Source organism: Pristis pectinata, chromosome 27 (assembly GCF_009764475.1).
Source record: "Pristis pectinata isolate sPriPec2 chromosome 27, sPriPec2.1.pri, whole genome shotgun sequence".
In the NCBI taxonomy this organism is placed as follows: domain Eukaryota; kingdom Metazoa; phylum Chordata; class Chondrichthyes; order Rhinopristiformes; family Pristidae; genus Pristis; species Pristis pectinata.
The window spans coordinates 2,445,782-2,463,556 of NC_067431.1; the positions used below are offsets into that span (position 1 = coordinate 2,445,782).

General features: G+C 45.6%; 1 protein-coding gene across 7 annotated transcripts in view; it reads left to right on the forward strand.

Annotated features, from left to right (window-relative positions):
• Positions 1 to 17,775, forward strand: part of LOC127583786 (ATP-sensitive inward rectifier potassium channel 1-like) — a 50,594-nt gene that overhangs the window by 11,710 nt on the left and 21,109 nt on the right. For 3 of the 7 annotated variants that reach the window (XM_052040132.1, XM_052040133.1, XM_052040137.1), the window contains exon 2: positions 13,648 to 13,802. The exons of the other annotated variants lie outside the window; for them this stretch is intronic. The gene's annotated coding sequence lies outside the window, so the exon portion shown is untranslated. The remainder of the gene's footprint in view (positions 1 to 13,647; positions 13,803 to 17,775) is intronic. 7 annotated transcript variants of the gene reach the window in all.

Genomic DNA, 17,775 nt, shown 5'->3' on the forward strand with positions numbered 1-17,775 from the left:
ATTAACATCTATTGATATTCAGGAGTTCTAAAACTATTAAAATTGCTTTAAATAATATTAGTCCAAAGTGCATGTGAGCTCTCACTTTTTTACACCGATCACCCTCCAGCAGTGTGGGCTCAGTGTGCAGTTGGAATTGGAATTGGTTTATTATTGTCACTTGTACTGAGATAAAGTGAAAAATTTGTCTTGCATACCATTCGTACAGATCAATTCATTACACAGTACATTGAGGTCGTACAAGGTAAAACAATAAAAGAATGTAGAATGAAGTGTAACAGCTACAGAGAAAGTGCAGTGCAGGCAGTCAATAAGGTGCAAGGTCACAAGGGGGCAGATTGTGAGATTTTATTGTACTAGGGAACTGTTCAATAATCTTATAACAGCAGGATAGAAGCTGTCCTTGAACCTGGTGGTACGTGCTTTCAAGTTTTTGTATCTTCTGCCTGATGTAGAGGGGGGAGAAGAGGGAATGTCCAGGGTGGGTGGGGTCTTTGATTATGCTGGCTGCTTTACTGAGGCAGCGGGAAGTGTGGACAGAGTCCATGGAGGGGAGGCTGGTTTCCGTGATGTGCTGAGCTATGTACACAACTCTGCAGTTTCTTGCGGTCCTGGGCAGAGCAGTTGCCATACCAAGTCGTGATGCATCCAGATAGGATGCTTTCGATGGTGCATCAATAAAAGTTGGTGAGAGTCAAAGGGGCATGCCAAATTTGTTTAGCCTCCTGAGAAAGTAGTGGTGTTGGTGAGCTTTCTTGGCCGCGGCGTCTACGTGGTTGGACCAGGACAGGCTATTGGTGATGTTCACTCCTGGGAACTTGAAGCTCTCAACCCTCTCGACCTCAGCACCGTTGATGTAAACAGGTGCATGTACACCGCCCCCTTTCCTGAAGTCAATGACCAGCTCTTTTGTTTTGTTGACATTGAGGGAAAGGTTGTTGTCATGACACCATGTCACTAAGCTCTCTATCTCCTTCCTGTACTCCAACTCATCATTATTTGAGATACGGCCTACTACGTGGTATCATCTGTGAACTTGTAGATGGAGTTAGAGCAGAATCTAGCCAGCAGTCATAGGTGTATAGGGAGTACAGTAGGGGACTGAGGATGCAGCCTTATGGAACACCGGTGTTGAGAATAATTGTGCCGGAGGTATTGCTGCCTATCCTCACTGATTGCGGTCTGTTGGTCAGGAAGTCAAGAATCCAGTTACAGAGGGAGGTGTTGAGTCCCAGGTCTCGGAGTTTGCTGATGAGTTTGCTTGGAATTATAGTACTGAAGGTGGAGTCGATAAACAATAGTCTAATATAGGTGTCTTTACAGTCCAGACGCTCCAGAGATGAGTGTAGGCCCAATGAGATGGTGTCAGCCATAGATCTGTTCCAGTGGTAGGCGAATTGCAGTGGGTCGAGGTTTTCTGGGAGGCTGGAGTTGATGCGTGCCATGACCAGCCTCTCAAAGTACTTCACGATGGTGGATGTCAGAGCCACTGGTCAGTAGTCATTAAGACATGTTACCTTGTTTTACTTCGGTACCAGGATGATAGTGGTCTTCTTAAAGCAGGTGGGAACCTCAGATTGAAGCAGGGAGAGGTTAAAAATGTCTGCAAATACCCCCGCTAGCTGATCAGCAGAGGATCTGAGGACACAGCCAAGGACTCCATCCGGGCCAGATGCTTTCCTTGGGTTCACTCTCTGGAAGACTGATCTTATGTCTGTGATGGTGACCATGGGTTCAGGTTCATTGGAGGCTGTCAGGTGGGTAGTGACATACCACTCCCCTTCTGTTCAAAATGTGCATAGAATGCGTTAAGATCTTTGGGAAGAGATGCGCTGTTGTCGGTGATGCTGCCCGACTTTGTTCTGTAGCCCATTATAGTGTGGAAACCCTGCCACAAATGATGGCTGGTCTAGGACTCGACTTTGGACCAGTATTGTTTCTTGGCATCTCTGATAGCTTTACAGACGTTGTATCTCGATTTCTTGTAAGGGTCAGGGTCACCTGATTGGAATGCAGCAGTCCTCGACTTCAATGAGGAGTGGCTCTCCCAGTTCATCCATGGTTTCCGGTTTGGGAACACCAGGATTGTCCTCTTTGGTACACAGTCCTCAACACATTTGCTGATAAAGTCTGTGATGGTGGTGGCATACTCATCAAGGCTGACAGCTGAGTCTTTGAAAATGGACCAGTCCACTGTCTCAAAGCAGTTGTCTAGAAGCTCATCTGTTTCCTCAGACCAACACCGCAAGACTCTCTGTACCGGATCCTCCCGCTTCAGTTTCTGTTTGTATGCAGGGAGAAGGTGCACAGCCTGGTGGTCTGATTTCCCAAAGTGAGGACGAGGGGTGGCTCGGAAGGCATCTCTGATGGTTGTATAGCAGTGGCCAAGGGTGTTAGGGCCCCTGGTGGGACAGGAGATGTGCTGGTCCTACTTTGGTAACACACTCTTGAAGTTGGTCTGGTTGAAGTCACCTGCATTGATTAAGAGGGCCTCAGGATTGTTGTTCATGGAGTATAGCTCATTGAGTGCAGACTTCATGTCCGTCTGTGGTGGGATGTAGACTGCTGTCAGGATAGCTGAAGTGAACTCCTTTGGCAGATAGTATGGTCGACACTTCACCGTTAGATATTCCAGGCTGGACCATCACGTCCGAGCACCACAAGTTATTGATTAAGAAGCAAACCCCTCCACCTCTAACTTTGCCCGAGGATGCTGTATGGTCCATTCGGTGGATTGAGAAGCCCTCAGGTTGAATGGCACAGTCGGGTGAAGCAGGTGTAAGCCATGTTTCGGTGAGACACAGCACACAGCAGTCCTTCAGTTCTCTTTGGTAGGTCAGTCTTGCCCTTAGTTCATCAACTTTGTTCTCAATGACCTGGACGTTAGCTGGTAGTATGCTGGGGAGGGGGGTCTTGTATCCATGCTGATTCAGCCTCGCCTGCAGCCCAGCCCTCTTACCATGCTTCCAAGGTAAGTGGGTGCAACTGGTCAGTCCTGGAAGTCCTGGAGTGGAGCCATCTGGGCTGGAAGGTACGTGATTTCCTAAGGGCAGACCTGGAAGACCTGAAGCAGATACATCTGGACTGGAGGCCAAGTCCTTTCCTCGGGGCAGACCTGGAAGACCTGGAGTGGATTACCCTGGACTGGAAGGTAAATGACTGCTTAGACCTGGAAGACCTGGAGTGGATTCAGCTGGCCTGTGAGACAAGTTGCTCCCAATACAGATCTGAAGGTCCTGAAGAGGAGTGGGCTGCCCCAGCAGGTAAGTGTGGGAATCTAGGGGACCCTCAGCATCAGGACTTGGTCTCAGGTGCTTCGTAGGGTCGGGCTTCCGATCCGGAGGGGCCCTGGTGTTGATCAAAACATTAAAACTAATGTAGAAGTTAAAGCTTTAATTCAAAATAATAAAACTAAATAACTGACCTTATCTCCACCATCTCCATCCTTCTCTCCAGGTGGGGCACCTGCATGGAAGTGAAGGTGCTGGTCTCCTGTGCTGGGTGTAGATGAAAGACCTTGGCTTGTCGGGGCTGGCTGCTGTAGGGTGGGAGAGAGAGCTGGGTTCCCAGCACACAGAGACTTCACTGGAGGTCTTCACATGGAATCCAGAGGGGCAGGCAGACTGGCCTCGAACGGTGGGTCTGTACGAGCTCGGGTCTGCCTCTTCTGGGAGCAGTCGAACAGTAACAGTTCCCTGCAGAGCCCAGCTGCTCGATTTAGGCCAACCCAGGCAGCTGGCAGCTGAGTCACATTTGTCAGAAAGAAGCACTGAAAGATGCAAATGTAATCTACCCAGCTGCCTGCTCCATTTTTGAAGGTTTGACTGATGGGTGATGTAATGAATTATTATTATTGACGATAGGCATATAAATCATAGAGTCATAGAGCACAGAAACAGGCCCTTCGGTCCATCTAGTCCATGCTGACCTGATCTGCCTCATCCCATCTACCTGCACCTGGACCATAGCCCTCCAAACCCCTCCCATCCATGCACCTATCCAAACCTCTCTTAAATGATACAATTGATCTCATATCCACCACTTCCGCGGGTCCCACACTCGCTCCATCCTCTGAGTGAAGTAATTCCTCCTCAGATTCCCCTTACTCTATATACTTCACCTTTTACCTTAAACCTATGACCTCTCATTCTAGTCTCACCCAACCTGAGGGGAAAAAGCCTGCATGCATTCACCCTGTCTATACCCCTCATGATTTTGTATACCTCCAGAAGATCTCCCCTCATTCTCCTGCACTGCAGGGAATAAAGTCCGAACCTATTCAACCTTTCCCTATAACTCAGGTCCTCAAGTACAGGCAACATCCGTGTAAATTTTCTCTGCACTCTTTCAAGTTTATTGATATCTTTCCTGTAGGTAGGTGACCAGAACTGCACACAAATCTCCAAACTCAGCCTCACTATCGTCTTGTACAACTCCGACGAAACATCCCAACTCCTGTACTTAATGCCCTGATTTATGAAGGCCAAAGTGCCAAAAGCTCTCTTTACAACTCTATCTACCTGTGATGCCATTTTCAAGGAACTATGTATTCCCAGGTCCCTTTGTTCTACTGCACACCTCATTGCCCTACCATTCACTGTGTAAGTCTTACCCTGGTTTGTCCTTCCAAAGTGCATCACCTCACACTTGTCTGCATTAAATTCCATCTGCCATTTCTCAGCCCGTTTTCCTAGCTGGTCAAGGTCACGCTGCAAGCTTTGATAGCTTTCCTCATTGTCCACTACACCCCCAATCTTGGTGTCATCTGCAAATTTGCTGATCCAGTTTCCCACATTATCATCTAAATCATTAATATAGATGATAAAGAACAACAGACCCAGCACCGATCCCTGCGGACACTACTGGACACAGGCCTCCAATCAGAGAGACAGCCATCTACTACCACTCTCTGGCTTCTCCCGCAAAGCCAACGTTGAATCCAATTGACTACTTCATCCTGAATGCCAAGTGACTTAACCTTCTAGAGCAGCCTCCCATGCGGGACTTTGTCAAAGGCCTTGCTAAAGTCCATGCAGACAACGTCCACCACCTTTCCCTCATTAACCTCTTGGTAACCTCCTTGAAGAACTCTATAAGATTAGTTAGACATGACCTACCATGCACAAAGCCATGTTGACTATCCCTAGTCAGGCCCTGTCTATCCAATACTGTCTATCCTGTCCCTTAGAATACCTTCCATTAATTTACCCATGACTGACATTAGGCTCACTGGCCTATAATTTCCTGGGTTATTCTTAGAGCCTTTCTTGAACAATGGAACAACATTAGCTATCCTCCAGTCCTCTGCCAACTCATTTGTGGCTAAAGATGTTTTAAATATCTCTGCCAGGGCCCCTGCATTCTCACAAGGTCCAAAGGGACACCTTGTCAGGCCCTGGGAATTTATCCACCTTCATTTGCCTCAAGACAGCCAGCACTTCCTCTTCTGTAATCCGGATACGGTCCATGACCTCATTACTCTTTTGCCTCTGTTCTATAGTCTCTTTGTCTGTCTCCAGAGTAAATACGGATACAAAAAATTCATTTAAGATCTCACCCATCTCTTTCAGCTCCACGCATAGATGTCCACGTTGCTCTTCATGAGGACCAATTTCGTCCTTTGCTATCCTTTTGCTCTTAATATAGCCAGAGGAACCCTTGGGATTCTCGTTCACCTTGTCTGCCAGAGCAACCTCATGTCCTCCTTTTGCCCTCCTGATTTCTCTCAAGTTTTCTCTTGCATTTCTTATACTCCTCAAGTGCCTCATTTGATCCGAACTGACTATACCTGACATATGCCTCCTTTTTCTTTATCAGAGCCTCAATATCCCTAGATAACCAAGGGTCTCTAAACCTGTTAGCCTTGCCTTTTATTCTAACAGGAACATACAGATTCTGTGCTCTCCATATTTCACTTTTGAAGGCCTCCCACTTACCAAGCATCTCTTTGCCAGAAAACAGCCTATCCCAATCCATGCCTGCCAGATCCCTTCTGATGTCCTCAAAATTGGCCTTCCTCCAATTTAGAATCTCAACCCCTGGACCAGTCCTATCCTTCTCCATTATTGTCTTGAAACTAATGGAATTATGATCACTAGATCCAAAGTGTTCCCCTACACACACTTCTGTCACTTGCCCTGTCTCATTCCCTAAGTGGAGATCCAGTATCATGCTCTCTCTAGTTGAGACCTCTACATATTGATTGAGGAAACTTTCCTGAACACAGTTGACAAACTCTATCCCATCCAATCCTTTTACAGTATGGGAGTCCCAGTCAATATGTGGAAAGCTAAAATCACCCACTATCACAACCTTATTTTTCTTGCAGCTGTCTGTTATCTGTCTACAGATTTGTTCCTCTAAATCCTGCTTACTGTTGGGAGGACTATTATATACTCCTATTAACATCCCTTTCTTATTCCTCAGTTCCGCCCATATTGCCTCAGTTGACGAGCCTTCCAGTACGTCCTCTCCTTGCACTGCTGTGACATCTTCCCTGATGAGTAATGCCACCCCTCCCCCTTTTATACCTGCCTCTATATGTCTTCATCAGTTTGTGAGCATGATGTGAAATCGATGTTCACTGATTGATGAGCTGACCTCTGTGTGAGGAGCTTGCTGACCCAGCCCAGAAAGGCAAAGCTTTAATTTTAAAGTTAGGTCTGAATTCTTAAGTCAGAAGTCATTTTCCTCAGTATCCCCCACCAAAGCCATTAACCACTGTAAACGTCACAGAACTCGTGCTCAGAGAATGTAGCCCTTGTATCCCAGAAGAACTCAGCGGGTCGAGCAGCATCCGTGGGGAGGAAAGGAATTGTTGACGTTTCGAGTCGAAATCCTGCATCAGGACATTTTGACATTTTGGGTCAATATTTCAACCTGAAACATTGACGATTCCTTTCCTCCCACAGATGCTGCTTGACCAGCTGAGTTCCTCCGGCACATTGTTTGTTGCTCCAGATTCCAGAATCTGCAGTCTCCTGTGTCTCCTCTTACCCCAATGTGGCTCTAGTTTTCACAGCCCCCCTTTTTGTAGCTTCTCAACCCGACTTTTAAGAACATATGAGTTGACCTGAGCTTGCAATTTACCTGCTTTGCATCAAGTCTGATGTGAATGTGTGCCTTGTACCCTTTCCTGCCAGTGTAATGTCTTCCAATCTGCTGTTGCATTGTTCCAACAAATGGAGAAGGGAGTTGGGGGGGAAGAGGATGGGACCAGTTTGAAGCATCGTCATCAGCAAGTGTGTTGAGGACTGTGTATGAAAGAGGTCAATTCAGATGTTCCCAAGCCAGAAACCGTGAATGAACTGGGAGATCCACTTCCTAATGAAGTCCAGGATTGTGGCGCTCAAATAGCGTGATCCTGATCTCTCCAAGAAATCGAGATCCGACCTCTGTAAAGCTATCCGGGATGCCAAGAGGCAATACCGATCCAAAATCGAGTCCCAGACAAGCCGTCAATTGTGGCAGGGCTTACATGCTATAATGGGCTACAAAATGGTCGGGCAGCATCGCCAACAACAACACATCCCTTCCCGATGAGCCTAACGCATTCTATGCACATTTTGAACAGAAGGGGAGTGGATTGTCACCACCCACCCCCACAGCCTCCAATGCACCTGAACCCACAGTCACCATTGCAGACGTCAGTTCAGTCTTCCGGAGAGTGAACCCATGGAAAGCATCTGGCCTGGTTGGAGTACCTGGCCATATCCTCAGATCAAGTGCAGATTAGCTGGCGGGGTTATTTGCAGACATTTATAACCTCTCCCTACTTCAATCTGAGGCTCCAACTTGCTTTAAAAAGACCACTATCATCCTGGTTATCAAAAGTAATGTGTCTTAATGACTACGACCTGGTGGCTCTGACATCCACCTTTATGAAGTGCTTCGAGAGGATGGTCATGGCACACATCAACTCCAGCCTCCCAGACAACCTCAACCCAATGCAATTCACCTACTGCTGAAACAGGTCCATGGCAGATGCAATCTCCCTGGCCCTACACTCATCTCTGGAACATCTGGATAATAAAGACACCTATGTCAGACGACTACTTATTGACTACAGCTTTGCCTTCAATACCATAATCCCAAGCAAACTCAGCTCCAAGGTCCTAGATCTGCGAATCAACACCTCCCTTTGCCACTGGATACTGACCAACAGACGGCAATCAGTGAGGATAGGCAGCAACATCTCCAGCACGATTATCCTCAACCCTGGTGCCCCACAAGGCTGCGTCCTCAGTTCCCTACTTTACTCCCTGTACAATCACCAGTGTGTGGCCAGATTCTGCTCTAACTCCATCTACAAGTTTGCAGATGATCCCACTGTTGTAGGTCGTATCTCAAATAATGATGAATTGGGGTACTGGAAGGAGATAGAGAGTCCAGTGACATGGTGACATGATAACAACCTTTCCCTCATTGTCAGCAAAACAAAAGAGCTGGTCATTGACGGTGCACACGCTCCTGTTTACATCAACGGTGCTGAGGTCAAGAGGGTTGAGAGCTTCAAGTTCCTAGGAGTGAAGATCACCAGTAACCTGTCTTGGTCCAACCACGTAGATGCCACGACCAAGAAAGCTCACCACCGCCTCTACTTAAAGAAATTCGGTATGTCCCCATTGACCCTCACCAATTTTTACAGGTGTACCATCGAAAACATCCTATCCGGATACATCACGGCTTGGTACTGCAACTGCTCTGCCTGAGACCTCAAGAAACTGCAGAGTGTTGTGGACACAGCCCAGCACATCATGGAAACCAGCCTCCCCTCCATGAACTCTGTCTACACTTCTCATTGGAAAGCAGCCAGCATAATCTAAGACCCCACCCACTCCGGACATTTTCTCTTCTTCCCCCTCCCATTGGGCAGAAAATACAAAAATCTGAAAGCACGTACCACCAGGACCAAGGACAGCTTCTATCCCGCTGTTATAAGATTATTGAACGGTTCCCTAGTATGCGATAAAATGGACTCTTGACCTCACAATCTGCCTTGTTATGGCCTTGCATCTTATTGTCTGTCTGCACTGCACATTCTCTGTAACTGTAACACCTTATTCTGCATTCTGTTATTGCTTTTCCCTTGTACTACCTTGATGTACTGATGTGATGTAATGATCTGTGTGGATGGCATGCAAAACAATGTTTTTCACTGTACCTCGGTACATGTGCCAATAATAAAACAATTTACTAGTTTACCAGTTTGCCAATTTACTGAAAACATTCTTCCAGTCTGGCTTCAGTTGCTCTGACAGCCCTTCCCAATTAAAATTGGCCTTGTTTTCCTGATTTGCTTCAATAGTGGATAGTTGTAGTCTCTGTGTCAGTTTTGCACTGTGCTCTCTATTTACCCTGATATCTGTAAAACTGCACAACAGGATATTTTAGCTCAGTGGTGCTTTCCATCAATGAATCTGGCAAAACTTGATAAGGTAAATGTCTTGACATATTATTGAACATTCTTTGACAATATCAGTTAGCAGGTCAACACATGGGTTATTAATTAACATCATTACCTGAAAGTCTGTTTGCTGCCATTACTGCTCGTAATTTACTGTATAATCCTAGTTCCTCATTTCCTGAATGAACTTTCAAACAATAAACCCACGCTGTTACCATTTTGAATTGCCATTTAAATTGCTTTCCTTGTTTATCTTAACCTTGGATCTGCAGGCTGTCAAGTCGTGACTTTTCGTTTGGCAACGGAAGTTCTTGACTCTGCTATACTGTGGCAAGTCTGTGGAGAGTGCTGGCTGTTGCAAATGGTCTCATCAGTGAGTCCCAGACTCCGTTTCGTAGTCTTGGACTTTGCTGCAGCTCTCTTACTGTGGACAACATCTCTCCCAGTTGTTTATGGTGGATGAAATTCTCGAGCATTCTTGGTGACATCTCCACCAATGTGGCAATTTTACATGGAAGGTTGAATGACTGAGTTTATTCACCTTCCAGAACACACAAAAACCTATTGAGTACTGCATAATCCAAAAAGGCACCAGTCTTACAATACACATTCAGTTTTATTAATGAACAAGGTACTCACAAATTGTCCCAAACTTATAACGTTCACCTACTTCTAAGAGCTGTGGACTAAAGTAACCTTCAGTTTCTGCACACCATCTATAAACAAGACCTCTTCCACTTACATGGATCATGCCCAATCTCTGCCAGGAGTACCGCTACATTACGCCCACACGTGGCATCGTTTTGTGCTTTCCTGATACCAGCTTCTCCTTCTGTTATCTTTAAAAAAACATCTCCATTTGTTTGATAAATAAACTGATGGTTTTTAAGCTTAGTCAAGTGTGCAAGCCTCCTATTCAACTGTGACACGGATAAACTTGGTGCATGCAGCGGTCCGGTGATTGGTCAGCACTGCTTTTCCTTGCCGCTGTGAATTGCTGTACCATGCATTCTCCTAGGTGTGCTGGGCAACCAGAAGCAGGGGAGGGATAAAGTCTTCTCATGGACTAAGGGGGAGGGTGAGAATGTGAATGAAGAGGAGGAGGAGAGAGGAGAGTGGAGACACTAGAGATTGCAGTTGCTGGAACCTGGAGCCAAAATTAAACTAGTGGAAGAACTCAGTGGGTTGAGCAGCACCCATGGAGGCAAAGGGGTGGTCGACGATTCAGGATGACGTCTTGCATCAGGACTGAGAGTGTAGGGAGAACATGGCCAGTGAAAAGAGGAGAGAGGGAGGAGTGAGAGAGAGGAGAGTGTTGTCATCAACTGAGGAAACACAAACTGTGTCAATAAAGACCTGGCAATCGGGGTGAGGGAGGGGGATCAAAATACTTCCAGGGACTACAGGTGAGGAGTGTCTCTGCACTCCAGTGTTGACTGCCATTTTAAAACAATTAATCAACCGGCTTTAGCAACAGATGCCAATGTGTACTCACATTGTGTACTCACAGTTCCTCGTGCCCTTCTTACGACCACCATACAGGCTTTTAGCAGCTTAGGAGTTCAGCCGTCCTCTCAATTCAACCTACACGGATTAACTGTTGCTGAGGGAGCACAGCAGTCTCAGAACATCGGAACAAGAGGTTGTACAGCTCTTTCAACAGCACCATTCAGTTACATTGCTGGCAGCACCACCTTTCATAGTTGATCCCTAATCACCCCTTGAACTGAGGAGGCAGTTAAAGGTCAACCACATTGGTGGGTCTGGAGTCACACACAGGCCAGATCAGGTAAGGGCAGTGGATTTCCTTCATGGAGGACATTAGCAAACCAGAAGAGTCTGTATGACAAAATGTAGATGGTGTCATGGTTACCATTACTAAAACTGGCATTTTTTACCCATTCCTGTTTTCACAGCTCCACAGCCACCCATTTTAGTTCAGTTCAGTTAATCTGTAGTTTTGGATATAAGGTTCTCTATTTTTTCATGATTGTTCTTTATATGGAAAATGTGACTTAGCACAACCAGATTTTTGTTCTCCCTCTATCTCCCAGTGTCAACCCATGTCACAAGATTTTCTTCAACTCAATTGTTGTAATTTTTGTTTGCAATCACTTGAGGAGCTTTGCCGAATTCGGATTCCTTTTAAAGATCATTCATAGAAACGTTGTGTTTCCATTTCCATGGCTTACTCAAAATTATCAATGAGATTGGTCAGGTCTGGCCCGCCCTTCACAAATCCGCGCTGACTCTCCCTAATCGGAGCACACCTTTTCCAAGACTTCAACAGTTCAGGCCCGGATGACAGATTTGTGCATCTTTTCCTGGTTTCTTCTGCCCTGCTCCCTTGAAGAATGGGTTGACATTTGCCATTTTCCGTTTCAAAGGCATGATCCCTGATGCTTGAGAGCTTTGGAAAATTAGCACAAATACATTTACAATTTTCCACTGCTACTTCCTTTGACCTCCTTCCTCAGGTTCCATCATTCTGTATGTTACCGTCTTCCTCATGATAATAAATTAACTAAGTTCCATTTTTTGATTAATATTTCGGTTCCCTTTTACCCTTATCTCTGTCTTTAAGTTCTCCACAGTGAAACAGATTTTAAATACGCTCCTATTTTTTTGACTCCAAGACATGTACGGATCCATATCCCCTTGTGCTCCCCTCTTTTACTTAATATATTTACATGTATCTTTTTCATGCTGGTTTAGCAATCCAGTGCACGTTTTATTTTACTCTTATGTTCCTTTTTCCACCTTTAATTACTTCTCCACATCCCTTTATTGATTATTATAGCTGATCAGCTCACTGGATTTCCTTCTTTTGCTTTCAGCTTGAAATCTACCCCTTATCTTGTAACACTTCACAAATGAAGCCTCTGCCTTTAGGTCTACGTAGCAACAGAAGAGACACTGAGCTCTGTTAACAGGGATAACCAATCGACAGTACAGAAGTCTTGATAACCAATCAGTGAAAACAATCTTTCATTATTTACCTTCTGAAAACTGTTCGCAAATTTGAAGATCTTCAAAATTTCTGCTTGAAATAATTCCTGTCCAATGAATAGATCCATCCTTTTTTAACTTCTGTGTTCTTCCATTCATGGCCTCATTTCACTGGCCATAGTCATTACCAAAAGCATCCATCGAATAAAGAGGTTGTCAGAAATGTCAGTAATCTTTAAACTGTGGTCTAACAAATATTTTACGCTAATTTGTTTTCTTTTTTTATCATCTGAATATAAGACCCAGACATATTTATGAGCTGGTTACGGATTTCCATTTTTTGCCTCTTTTCCCTTTTCTTGGTGTTTAAGGCAGAACATTTTCCAGCTCCCAGCTGCGATTCATGTCCCAAAAGTGTGGTCATCAGCTATCTCCGTGACAACCTCTGTCAGAGTTTTGGAATTTGAACAATTCACCTCCATCAGCAACTTGCCCATCGATTTCACAACCACATTAAAACATTCGGAGAGATTACCTGCATGCTGATTCTAAGATTAATGGAATAATAACAAGCGTAGAATTAGATCTGAGGTTTGCCGTTCCACCCCCTGCTATGAAAAGTACTCTGGAGTTTGTGCCAGACATGTTGGAAAACTAGTCAAAGTCAAAGTCAAGGTCGAGTTTATTGTCACATGCACAAGTCCATGTGTGTACAGGTGTAGTGAAAAACTTAACTGCAGCAGCATCACAGGCACATAGCATCAGATAAGCAGCATTCACAAGAAAAAACTTAAATTAAACATAAATTAAACAATTTTTACAAGAAAGAACGCAATTATAACAAAATAAAGCAAAGTCTACTTCAGTGCAAAGTGTTCAAAGTGGTCATAGAGTTGCTAAACTGTAGTGACTAGGGTTGTGCCTAATCCAGCCTGAAACTAATTCAGCCGATGGGAGTTTATCTTAGGGTGAGCAGGTAAAGAGGATATTCTGTTCTCAAATGGGAATCCGTGGGAACTGATGGTTAGAAGGAGCAGAGTTCTGCACCACAGGTGTGGGGTCAGCACCACTGGAGCATGGTGAATGAGGTGAAGACCCCCTCAGATCAGACCGGCAGGTTCCTGCGCCGTTTTCAGGTGGGTCGTTGCTCCCAATGTCCTTTCATTATTTAAATCCATTTTTAATCACTCATTGCAGGGCTTCACTTAATCTCAACCATGGCGATAAACAATGAAGGTTGTTCTGGAAATCTGTGCAATATGTTGGAGCTGACACATTCTCCTTTATAACAGGGCTCTCTGTGCTCTGGCCTCTTAAACTGTGGCATGTGCCCAGGATTAGAATGAACGTAACAGATTAAACACACAGTTTCCGTCCAGCAAAGCACCGTGTGCGCTGGCATGCCCAGGGACAGGGTCAACCCCACAGACGGAACTAACGGCAATAGGTAGGAATGAACCTTCTGCACTGATTCACTTTCTCTGTGATCCTTCCACGTAGTTTCCTCTCACCGTTGTTTATTAGTCCTGAGTAAGACATCTCAGAGAGAGGGAGGGAGGGACGCACACACATGCCATCAATTGGCTCTGAAAATTGGACAGTGGATAGCTGTGAGTCACTGTGTACCAGATTGCTGTGAGTGGCTTGTGTCTCGGTAAAGGATGCATCTATGAGTCAGTGACGCTCACTTTCTCATCTGTGGTCAGGTGCAAAGGTGTCAGATTCTCACCAATCTCAGTCCCCATTCCCTTTGTGTTATATTTTAGGATTTTGGGTTGGGATGGCGGTGGGGGCAGGGAGCATCTGATATTCCAAGTGAGGCAGAAAGATTCCTCCTTATGTATCCAGCTGACACCGGTGGAATAAATCTTCTAAATGCTAGTCTCACCAACCCAGAAAGGCCAAGCAACGCTACGCTGGACCCAGAGAAATGTTCATTCCCTTCTGTAACAGAAGGATGTAGGAGCAGGACAAGGCCATTTCACCCCTCCGTCTTGCTCCATCATGGCTAATCTTCGACCTCAGTGCCATTTTCCGGCACTATCCCCAAATCCCTCGATTCCCTAAATATCCAGAAATCTATCGATCTCTGCTTTGAAAGAACAGAGTGAATGACCCTCCACTGCCTCTGGGATTGAGGATTCCAAAGATTCATCACCTCCCCACGATGACATTTCTCCTCAGTCCTAAATGGCTGAATCCTTCCTCTGAGACAGTGCCCCTGGTCCTGGACTCCTCATCAGAGGAACATGCTCCCTGAATCCAACCTGTTGAACAGTGTAAGAATTTTGTAAGCTTCGGGGGGATCTCCTCTCATTGTTCCAAACTGCAGTGAATACAGGTGCAGTCCACTCAATCTCTCCTCAATACGGCAGGAGCCAGTCTGGTGAATCTTCACTGTGCTCCCTCTGGGGCAGAAAGCAGTATCCTTGACTCCATGGTCTCTGTGCTGGACTGGGTCCTATCCCTTCACCTGTTGTACTGCTCCAATCAAACACCCTTCAAAATTACTGGATGCTGTGCATTTTCTTAGTGGTTTTGACACCATTCCCTGCTTTACCATTTGGTAGTGGATATACACTTAATATCCACAGAACTGAAGTCCTCCACCAGCATCCTGTTGTCCAACATTGCCCCATACTAATAAAGTTCAAGTCGAGACCCCAGAAATGGTGAGCAACTTCCCATACCTCAGGAGCCACTCTCGGTGAAGGCAGACATCAGTGATGAAATTCACCATCAATGCACCAGCTTGGCCTTTAATTAGCTGTGGAAAAGGGTGTTTGAAGAGCAAGGCCTCAGACCTGACACAGGCTTCGTGGTCTGCCAGAGAGGAGTGACCTTTGCCCTCCTGTATGTGTCTGACTCCTGGATTACCTACTGTAGGTATCTCAAAGCATTGGAAAGGTAACATCAATGCTGCCACTGCAAATTCCTGGAAGCATGTCATGGGAAGGCTGAAGAATGTAGAAGCAGGACAAGGCCATTTCACCCCTCAGGGCACGGTAGTGTAGCGGTTAGCGCGACGCTATTACAGCGCCAGCAATCGGGGTTCGATTCCCGTCGCTGTCTGTAAGGAGTTTGTCCGTTCTCCTGTGTCTGCGTGGGTTTCTGCTGGGTGCTCCGGTTTCCTCCCACATTCTAAAGATGTACGGGTAGGTTAATTTGAGGTTTAAAATGGGCGGCATGGACTCGTTGGACCTGTTACTATGCTGTAAATAAAATTTAATTAAAATTAAAATTTAAAATTTAAATTTAAGCCCTCAAACCCGCTCCACCATTCATTGTTATCATGGCTGATCTTCGACCTCACCTGAAACTCTGTCATGGAAAGACACTACCAAAGGAGCAGAGGAAAAGATGTGCCCAGAGCCTACATGAAAAGATGCCACATCCCCACTGACTCCTGGGGATCTCTGGCCCTTAACCCCTCGAAGTGGAGAGGGGCATTAGGGAAGTTATTGATAGCCTTCAATCCTTGCATTGAGAGCACACAGAACCCCAGTGTAAATGACAGGAGAGCATAACCTCATAAACTACCCAGCTGCTCACCTCAGCAGACACCTCCTGCCCCCTCTGTGGAAGGGTCTGCACTTCCCACATTAGCCTCAGCAGTCACCTCAGTACCCACACAACCGGAGAGGAAGCAAGGGATCCTTGATCCTGTGGGGCTGCCTGAGATGGAGGTAATAATATCACGTGTCAGAAACTCTCCATCTCGGCAAACACTGCAGTTGTTGTGATGTGGATTGTGGTGTATTGTTAGTAGCCAGGATGTTACCTGTTCTAATCTGACAAATGTTCTTTCAAAACACTAGCAGCAGGCTGTCTACTTCAGTGGAGTTACTGTAATGAACACACACAAGAGTGTCAGCAAAATTCACAAAGATCAGTACCAACCTTTGCCTGCAGTGCATCCACAACATTACGTGGAAGGACTCTGATGTGTTACACAACTGTCACATGTTGTAATGTATTCATTAAGCTCACCTGTCATCCAAGGACAACAGGGACAATCTTGAACTTGGTTTGATAGAATTTTCTATATAAATATGTGCTGAATATGTGGAGAAATGTAAAGTGGTTTAAAGGAAGAATAATAAAGCAGATTTGGAAGAGTATGCAGGTGGCGTGGTTAGCAAGTTTGCAGATGACACCAAAATTGGTGGTGTGGTGGACAGTGAAGGTTGTCCAAGGTAACAACAGGATGTAGATCAACTGGGGAAGTGGGCCAAAGAATGACAGATGGAATTTAACTTGGATAAGTGCAAGGTGTTGCACTTTGGTAAGTTAAACCAGGGCAGGGCTTACACAGTAAACGGTAGGGCCCTGGAGAGTGTGGAGCACAGAGAGACCCAGGAGTACAGGTACAGGTACATAGTTCTATGAAAGTGGTGACACAGGTAGACAGGGTGGTGAAGGTGTTTGGTATGCTTGCTTTCATTGGTCAGGGCATTGAGTACAGGAGTTGGGACATCATTACAAATGTTCAAGTTGTTAGTGAGACCACATTTGGAGTATTGTGTGCAGTTCTGGTTGCCCAGCTCTTGGAAGGATGTGATTAAGTTGGAAAAGGTGCAGAAAAGATTCCCGAGGATGTTAGCGGGACTGGAGGGCTTGAATTATAAGGACAGACTGGACAGGCTGGAACCATTTTCCCTGGAGTGTGGGAGATTGAGGGGTGTCCTTATAGAAGTTTATAAAATCATGAGGGGTGTAGATAAAGTGAATCGTTGGTCTTTTTCCTAAGGTAGGAGAGTCTAAAACTAGAGCACATAGGTTTAAGGAGAGAGGGGAAAGATTTAAAAGGGACCCGAGGGGCAAGATTTTTCACAGAGACGGTGGCGGGTATGTGGAACAAGCTGCCAGAGGAAGTGTAGAGGTGCATACAATTGTAAAGATAAAAAGACACTTGGATAGGTACATGGATAGGCAAGGTTTAAAGGATTATGAGCCAAATGCAAGCAGATGGGACTATACATGGATACATGGTCACCGACAAACACCATTGCCAAGAGTTCCTTCTCCACTTGTGTCCTTTATGTAGAGGTAGCTGGCTGTCCATCACATTGCTCAAGTCTAGAGTGATTTGCATCACTTTGTAGGGTTACCTCTTCTTTAGGGCTGTAACATCTAAGAACTGGTGCACTCATAACTATTCCTTCAGCAGTTTCCAGTGCCACTCTGTTAGACCCACTCTGCATCTTCACCTGTTAAACCTCTGAGCCCCTTCACCAGGGATGAGAGAGAGTTTTATTCAGATATTTATCACGTATATCATATCTCCGGTTCACTGTGCTCACACATGTCGTGCGGCTCAACGGTGGTCTCACACTCATGCCATTCACAATCTTACAGTCCAATGTGCATTTATAGTCTCCAGACTGATCCAGCTTCATTCCTGGTCTTCACCAGGAGGT